The sequence below is a fragment of the Erinaceus europaeus genome, chromosome 3 (genome assembly GCF_950295315.1).
Source record: "Erinaceus europaeus chromosome 3, mEriEur2.1, whole genome shotgun sequence".
Classification (NCBI taxonomy): Eukaryota; Metazoa; Chordata; class Mammalia; order Eulipotyphla; family Erinaceidae; genus Erinaceus; species Erinaceus europaeus.
In genome coordinates this window covers 32389905-32397886 of record NC_080164.1, presented here as the reverse complement: position 1 = coordinate 32397886, position 7982 = coordinate 32389905, and the positions used below count along the sequence as shown (strand labels likewise).

The following is a 7982-nucleotide window of genomic DNA, read 5'->3' as shown; positions in this document are numbered from 1 at the left end:
CTTCGGCCACGGGGTTTCCTCCAATTAGATCCAGGGTAAAAGGACGTCACTGTTGCCAAGGCGATGCTGTTACCAACTCCCCTCATCCTCCCCGCCACCCCCGGCACTTTTGGGTGCGGCTGGGGAGCGGGAGGCCCGCCCGACCTCTGCTGCGGTGGCCGTGGCTCCTGCTGCTGCAGTGCTGCAGATGGTGCATTGCGTCCTGCGGGCTAATGCAGCCGCGGCGAGGCTGGGCCTAGGAGGGTGACACAATTGGTTGTTTTATTGCCCAAGCGTCGTTATTTCCTCTACCTTTCCTTTGGTGACAAAGGTTTGGACCTAGGTATTCTGAGGCTGGCCATTAACAGACCATAATGACCGTGGGGGACTGTGAACTAGAAATAAACCCATCTCTATGGATGAATTTCTTCTTGAAGATAGAGGCTTTCACATGGCAATTCAAGTTTTCAGACTGGCAACAAAAACCTAAAATTCCTTTGTAAAATTCCCGGGGAAGTCCAGACAGGTCTCTCTGAGCAGGCCAGGTATTAGGATTTTCTTTAAAATTGCAACTAGCATAAAGGATAGTGTGTGTGTGTGTGTGTGTGTGTTATGCACCCAAATACATATTTTTAAATCACTGTCTCATATGTACACTATTTTCTGGTATTATTTTTGAGAAGCATTTGGGAGGTCAAACTTTTATAAAATAGTTAGTTATGTATCTTCATTAAAGAGAGCACCCCTGAACCACTCAACTCTATCATATGGTGATGCCAGGGGTTGAACCTGGGCCACCTGGAGCCTCAGGTGTGCAAATTTAGTGAAGTTAACATGACCCCCCCCCCCACCCACACACACACAAGCTAAAGTTCTTTTCCTAGATGTTAACTTCAGGCTGTCTCTCTGAGTGAACAACACTTCTGAAGTGTGAAGGGTTGTTCCAGCTGCCTGTTAGTCAGGGTTCTCACTTTCTCTTTCAACCAGGAACTCCCTCCTAGCCACTCCCTTCTTCCCTTGGCTCTTCCCCAGTAACTTGTCTCCCAAGTAAGGTAACTTTCTCCAGTGTCTGGAAAGTGACCTTGGTGCCATCTTAAGATGAAAATTGCCATCTGGGCTCACATTGCTATTACTCCAGTTCTAGCACATCCAGGAAAGACTAGATCATTGAAATTCAAGGAAGGAATGCCACAGCTGCTAAAGCATTTCCCACTCAAAATGGAGCTTGAAGCAGCTCTGGAGAAGTTCTAGAATGGAAGGTCTGAGTGCTGACAGATGGCAGGAGAAGGTGTGGACTTTCCAGAAATTGAAACTCCCTCTCAGCTGTCCTTCCTTGCCCTGACTTGTGAAGGTTGCTTTGTGCTTTGATGGACAGGAGAGGCCTGAGTTGGAAAGGGCCTGTGTGTCCATGTAGAAATGCTTTACTATGTCCAGTGTTGTAGTGGAGGGCCCTGCTGTTATTTCTGGAATCCCTGGGGCCGGGCTGCAGACACAAGAGTGTTTATGACCAGTGTGGGCTGGGGTGGAGCCTGACACTAAGAAATCCCAATGGAAAGAATTTGCATGTGGAAGGTCAGATAAAATGCTTTCTGTATATCCAGTGAATTTTGCCTTGACTGAAATTAGAGACAGCCCCAGCTCAGGAAGCAACCAGTGCAAGTGGATGGTGTGGGGTGGGGGGGTTGTGTGTACCCTTGAGGGAAGTTGTCAAGGGACTAAAGTAAACCTTTGTGGTTCAGCACAATCATTCTTGGTCACAAAGTCTAGGCTGTACTGCCATCTCTGTGGGGTGACCTTGGATAAGTTTTTGCTGCTCTCCATTATTCAGCTTCTAAAATTTCTATTCCCATCCAATCTTCACATGTTAGGCGAGCACCAACACATATAGTTATGATCATCTGGAGTCAGGGTTAAAGATTGCTTTGAGGGGGCCAGGTGGTGTCACACCTGGTTGAGTGCACACATTACAGTGTGCAAGGACCCAGGTTCGAGCCCCCGGTCCCCACTTGCAGGGGGAAAGCTTCACAAGTGGCAAAGCAGTGCTGCAGATGTCTCTCTGTCTCTCTCCCTCTCTATCAACCCCTTCTGTCTCAATTTCTGAGTGTCTCTATCCAACAAATAAATAAAGATAAAAAAAATTTAAAAAAAGATTGCTTTGAGTCAATAGCACATCCTGATGTTGTAAACTATTTTATTTTTTAAAAAACTTGGCTTTTAAAAATGCTTTCATTTATTTATTTTGGATTGAGAGAGAGAAATCGATGTGGAAGGGGGAGGGAAAGAGGGAAAGAAATGAGAGAGACACCTCTAGCACTGTTTTACTGCGTGTGAAGCGTCTTCCTGCAGGTGGGGGTAGGGGGCTTGAACTTGTGTTCTTGAGCTCTGTGTGGGTTCAACCAGGTATGCCACTGCCTAGATCTATAAACTGTTTTGTAAGTATCTAGAGGAATAAGACTTTCTCATGTGAAAGGACTAAGGTAAAAGAAAAATGAAAATTCTGGGCACTTACAGTCCCTAGATAGAATCGCTGACATCTCTTGAGTGATTGTATCTGTAACACATTATTCAAAATCTATTTCAAGCGAGTGGCTAGGGCACCAGATTTGTAGGCATGTGGTTCTGAGTCTGGCACGGCATGTGCAACAGTGATGTTCTGGAGCCCTCTCACATTAATTAAAAATATAAACCTAAAAAATTAAAATATTTTGCAGCCAGGGTAGGGTGCAAGTTAATTAATGTCTTATCTCTTGAATCCCTGTTGCTATTAGAGAAGTGAACAGTCTGTAGAATGTCCCCATTTCAGAATGAGTGCAATGAGCCTGCTTGCAGAAGTTTACTCTCATCAGTTGCTCCAGTGGTTTATTTGTCCAGAGCAGTGAGTCATCTAAGAGAAATTTCTTCCTGTTCTGTCATATAGCAGGTATTTTGTTGATGAGCAAACATTTGGGATGATTTTTTAAAATATTTATTTATTTATTACCTTTTGTTGCCCTTGTTTTATTGTTGTAGTTATTATTGTTATTGATGTCATCATTGTTGGATAGGACAGAGAGAAATGGAGAGACGAGGGGAAAACAAAGAATGGGAGAGAAAGATAGACACCTGCAGACCTGCTTCACTGCCTGTGAAGCGCCTCCAGGAGTAGTGGATTTGCAGTGCAGTCACCGTGCCCCAGTGATAATCCTGGAGGCAAAAATAAATATAAAAGAAAAATAAAAAAAAAGAAACACATACATCTTCAAGCAGTATTTTTTCTGTCGTTCAATGAATAAAACTTTAAAATGTGGTAGAATTTCAGGCACTCTGAACTAGCTCTTTACTCACTTGGCTGCTGGGAGAAGGTCTTCTGCATTCTGGTACTTTCACCATTTTCTTTCTTTCTTTATTATTATTATTATTTATTTTTCCCTTTTGTTGCCCTTGCTTTTTATTGTTGTTGTAGTTATTATTGTTGTTGTTGATGTCGTTGTTGTTAGATAGGACAGAGAGAAATGGAGAGAGGAGGGGAAGACAGAGAGGGGGAGAGAAAGATAGACACCTGCAGACCTGCTTCACTGCCTGTGAAGCTACCCTTCTGCAGGTGGGGAGCCAGAGGGTTTGAACTGGGATCCTTACACTGGTCCTTGAGCTTCATACCACCTGCACTTAACCCACAGCACTACTGCCCGACCCCCACTTTCACTATTTTCTATATGCCAGGCATTAGAATATTGAGAGAGAGAGAGAGATGTGACTGGAAAGGTGGTCAGCTGGTACAGCATCGGCCTTGCATATCTAAAGCTCCAGCACAGCATGTACTGGAGTGATTCTCTGGTTTCTCTCTTTCTTTCACTCTCTGATTTATGTGAAAGTCTTTCTCATATAAATAAATATATACTAAAATTCTATTTATTTATTATTGTATAGAGACAGAGAAATTGAGAGGAGATAGAGAAGGAGAGAGACAAAGGGACACCTGCGACTCTGCTTTGCCACTCCTGAAGCTTCTCCCCCTGCAGGTGGGGACCAGGGGCTTGAATCCAGGTTCTGGAACACTGTAATGTGTGTGCTTAACCAGGTGCGCTACCACCTGGCCTCAATTTAAAAAAAATATATATATATATATTTTTTTCTCCTTGAACCAGTTATCTTTTACTGGATGCTAATTTCAATCAGGATACAAAAGGGTTTCTTCTGGGACTCAGAGTGAAGGCCAGTGAAGAATGCAGTGCTTCCTCCACTCCAGGCCCCTTCAGCAGTACTTTCACAGCTGCTTGTGTTTGAGCTCCTTGTAAGAGCAGCAGTAGCTGAACAGAACCTAAGATGGTAGCACCATCGACACTCTGGCCACACTGCCTTTCTTCGCATTGATGTACTTGTTTTAGTAGCAGTGCCTCTTTGAAATGTCCCAGCAATACCTTTTGGGGTGAAATCACAGCATCAATATCTAGCATGGCAGCTCCCCTAGTTTCACATCCAAGACCCTCTTCTTCAGTGGTGCAGCTGATGCCATCATGGAGTCCTAGATGTCTGCTAGGCCTCTCGAAGACTATAAATGTATTTTTTAAAGGCTCGGTTACATTTGTAATGATAGTGATATTATCTCCATTAAAATGTAATCACAATAATTATACAGGATACGTTTGTGCAAGGAAGAGGGAGAAAAACCTAAGAACCTGCCTCTAAGAGGCAGAAACGGTTAGTATCTTAGTGACCATCTAAAAAAAGATGTTTTTGCCTAACTGTATGTATGTAGGTTTATATTATAATATTCTAGTGGCTAATTTAATGTATAATGCCTGGGTCACATGGTGACCAGTTTTTTTTTTTTTTTTTTTTTATTTGATAGTCTGGGTTTGAACCCTGGCTCCACTACTCACTAGATATTTGAGCCTGATCAGGTTATCTACTATTCTGGGCTTCAGTGTTACCATTTGCAACAACCCATTGCAATATGAGAGTGATGGTAATAATAACAATATGTACTGTACCTCACAGGGTTCTTATGAGGATTTGATGAGTGACTATTGATAAAGTGCTTTACACAGTGCCATAGATGTTGTTTGTTAGACAGATAAAATCAACTCCAATTCTTTTTTTCTTTTTCCTTTTTTTTTTTTTTTTTTTTTAATCTCCAGGGTTATTGCTGGGGCTCGGTGCCTGCACTATGAATCCACTGCTCTTGGAGGCTGTTTTTTCTCTTTTGTTGCCCTTGTTGTTTATTGTTGTTGTTATTATTATTGTTCTTGTTGATGCTGTTGTTGTTGGATAGGACAGAGAGACATCGAGAGAAGATGTGACGACAAGAAGATGTGAGAGGGGGGAGAGAAAGATAGACACCTGCAGACCTGCTTCACTGCTTGTGAAGCGACCCTCTTGCAGGCGGGGAGCTGGGATCCTTATGCTGGTACTTGTGCTTTGCACCATGAACGGTTAACCCCACTGCGCTACCGCCCGGCCCCTGTTTTGTTTTTTTAATTGCCACCAGAGTTATTACTGGGGCTTGGGGCCTACAAGATGAATTCATTGCTCTTGGAGGCCATCTCTTACTCCCTCCCATTTTAAAATGATTTTTCTTTGTAAATAGCATGTCAATTGCATTAGAAGACATTAAAAGAGCCCAGTGAAGCAAACTTTTACAGAGGAAGCAATTATTTTGAATATGAATGACCCTTGAACTTACTTCATTTTGAAAAAAATATAAGCTTATCTTTTATAAGAAAGGGGGAGACAGAACACCAACCTGTTATATGTGGTACTGGGGATTGAATTCAAGGCCTCGTACATGGAAGGCATGTGCTGAGCCCTAGCCTCAACTTTCTTTTTCTTCTTTCCTTTTCTTTCTTTCTTTCTTTCTTTCTTTCTTTCTTTCTTTCTCTTTCTTTCTTTAAAATTTATTTATCTGATAGAGACAGAAACTGAGAGGGAAGGGGGAGAGAGGGAGGGAGAGACTTCTGCAGTAGTGCTTCACCACTTGTGAAACTTTCCCTCTGCAGGTAGAGATTGGGGGCTTGAACCTGAGTTCTTGCATACTGTAACATGTGCACTCAGCCAGGTGCACCATCACCCAGCCCACCTAGCCTTAGATTTTTTTTTTATTTGTTATTGGATAGAGACAGAAATTGAGGGAGACTGGGGAGATAGAGAAGAAGAGAGACAGAAAGATACCTGCAAACCCATTTCACCACCTGTGAAGCAACTCCCCTGCAGGTAGGGATCCTAACCAGTCCTTGCGCTTTGCACCACATGCACTTAACCCGCTGTGCTACCGCCCAGTCCCAGTTTTTTTTTGATAGTTTCTGAGAGAGAGAGAGAGAGAGAATGAAAGAGAGAGAGAAGGAGAGGGAGAGAGAGAGAGTGAGAGAGAGAGAGAGAATGAAAGAGAGAGAGAAGGAGAGGGAGAGAGAGAGAGAGAGAGAGAGAGAGAGAGAGAGAGAGAGAGAGAGCTCCTTTCCTGGACTGGATTGTTTAAAAACCAGGACAAGTCCAGGTGAGGGGCATCACCCAGCTAGAGAAAATACATGAAAACTTGTCCCATCAAAGCTTCCCCAGAAGAAAAGAGATGATTCTACCCTGCTCTGCTATTAATACGACATGAGGTGCCTGGAGTCTATAATCAATGTTAATGAGCTAATGATCCCCAGCCACACGCCCCAGTCCTGGTTGTAAAACTCAAAGGCACTGTGGGCTAAACTGGTCAAAGATGTTCACACGAAATGAGGGAGCAGCAGCAATCTAGTGCCACACCAGCTTCTTGGGGCAAAGAGGAAAATGCAGGGCGGTTGGGCAGTGGCGCACCCAGCTGAGTGCACATGTTACGATGCACAAGGACCCGGGGTTAAGCCCCCCCACTTCCCACGTGAAGGAGGAAATCTTCACTAGCAGTAAAGCTGCTCTGCAGATGTCTTTCTTTCTGTCTCCCCCTCCTCTCTCAATTTCTGTTTGTTCATTCTAATAAAAAAGAAAGGAAAAAAAAAAGAAGGGGGGAGTCGGGCTGTAGCGCAGTGGGTTAAGCGCAGGTGGCGCAAAGCACAAGGACCGGCATAAGGATCCCGGTTCGAACCCCGGCTCCCCACCTGCAGGGGAGTCGCTTCACAGGCGGTGAAGCAGGTCTGCAGGTGTCTATCTTTCTCTCCTCCTCTCTGTCTTCCCCTCCCCTCTCCATTTCTCTCTGTCCTATCCAACAACGACAACAACAATAATAACTACAACAATAAAACAACAAGGGCAACAAAAGGGAATAAATACAATTAAAAAATTTAAAAAAAAAAGAAGGGGAAAAATGAGCTCCACGAACAGTGGATTTGTCATGCAGGCAACCAAACCCCAGTGACAACCTTGGTGGCAATAAAAAAAATTTTTTTGTAAAAAAAAAAAAAAAAAAGAGGAAAAGTAGCAATTTGTCTTGACCCAGTGGGGTTTAGCACACCAGACCATAACAAGAGAGGAACAAAACCTCAGAAGGCAGTGAAATGAGTGAGAACTTAGCCCATCAGGTCAAAGTCACACTATTGTGCCTTTGATGGAAAGCTGTGGCTGCCCTCAAGGGCTAGTGCTGAGAGACTGATGCTGAAATTCAACCTGAATGTGTGTAGGAGGAGGATGCAGGGATTTGGGCCACCCCCAGTCTCTTACAGGTCTGACTGATCCTGACTGTTGAGGACCCCCAGGGTTCTCAGAGCCTCCATGAACAAAAGTACATTTAGCCACATCAGGTAAATGATGGTACAAAAAACCAACAAACTGCTTCACTACCCTTTCTTATGACCAGAAACCCATATTTGTCAATGCTATAACTGTATTAGAGCCCCTAGCTTCAAATAACAGAAGTGGACTCTAAGTAGCCTTAAATTTTTTTTCTTTATTTTATTGGGAGGAGGTTAATTGTTTACAGTACAGTGGCTGGCATATGGGTACAATTCCTCATCTCCCTTTGATAGGTGTCTGCAAAAACAGTCTCATCTCCAGCATAGATCCTTTTCTACCATCATGCACCAGGACTTCCAGGACCCCTTCAACTGATC

At 43.6% G+C, this 7982-nt stretch overlaps 1 pseudogene; it reads right to left on the bottom strand.

Moving 5' to 3' along the window:
* Nucleotides 1-69: 69 nt before the first annotated feature.
* On the bottom strand, nucleotides 70-4471 carry LOC103112775 (ATP synthase subunit f, mitochondrial-like; annotated as a pseudogene).
* Nucleotides 4472-7982: the final 3511 nt, after the last annotated feature.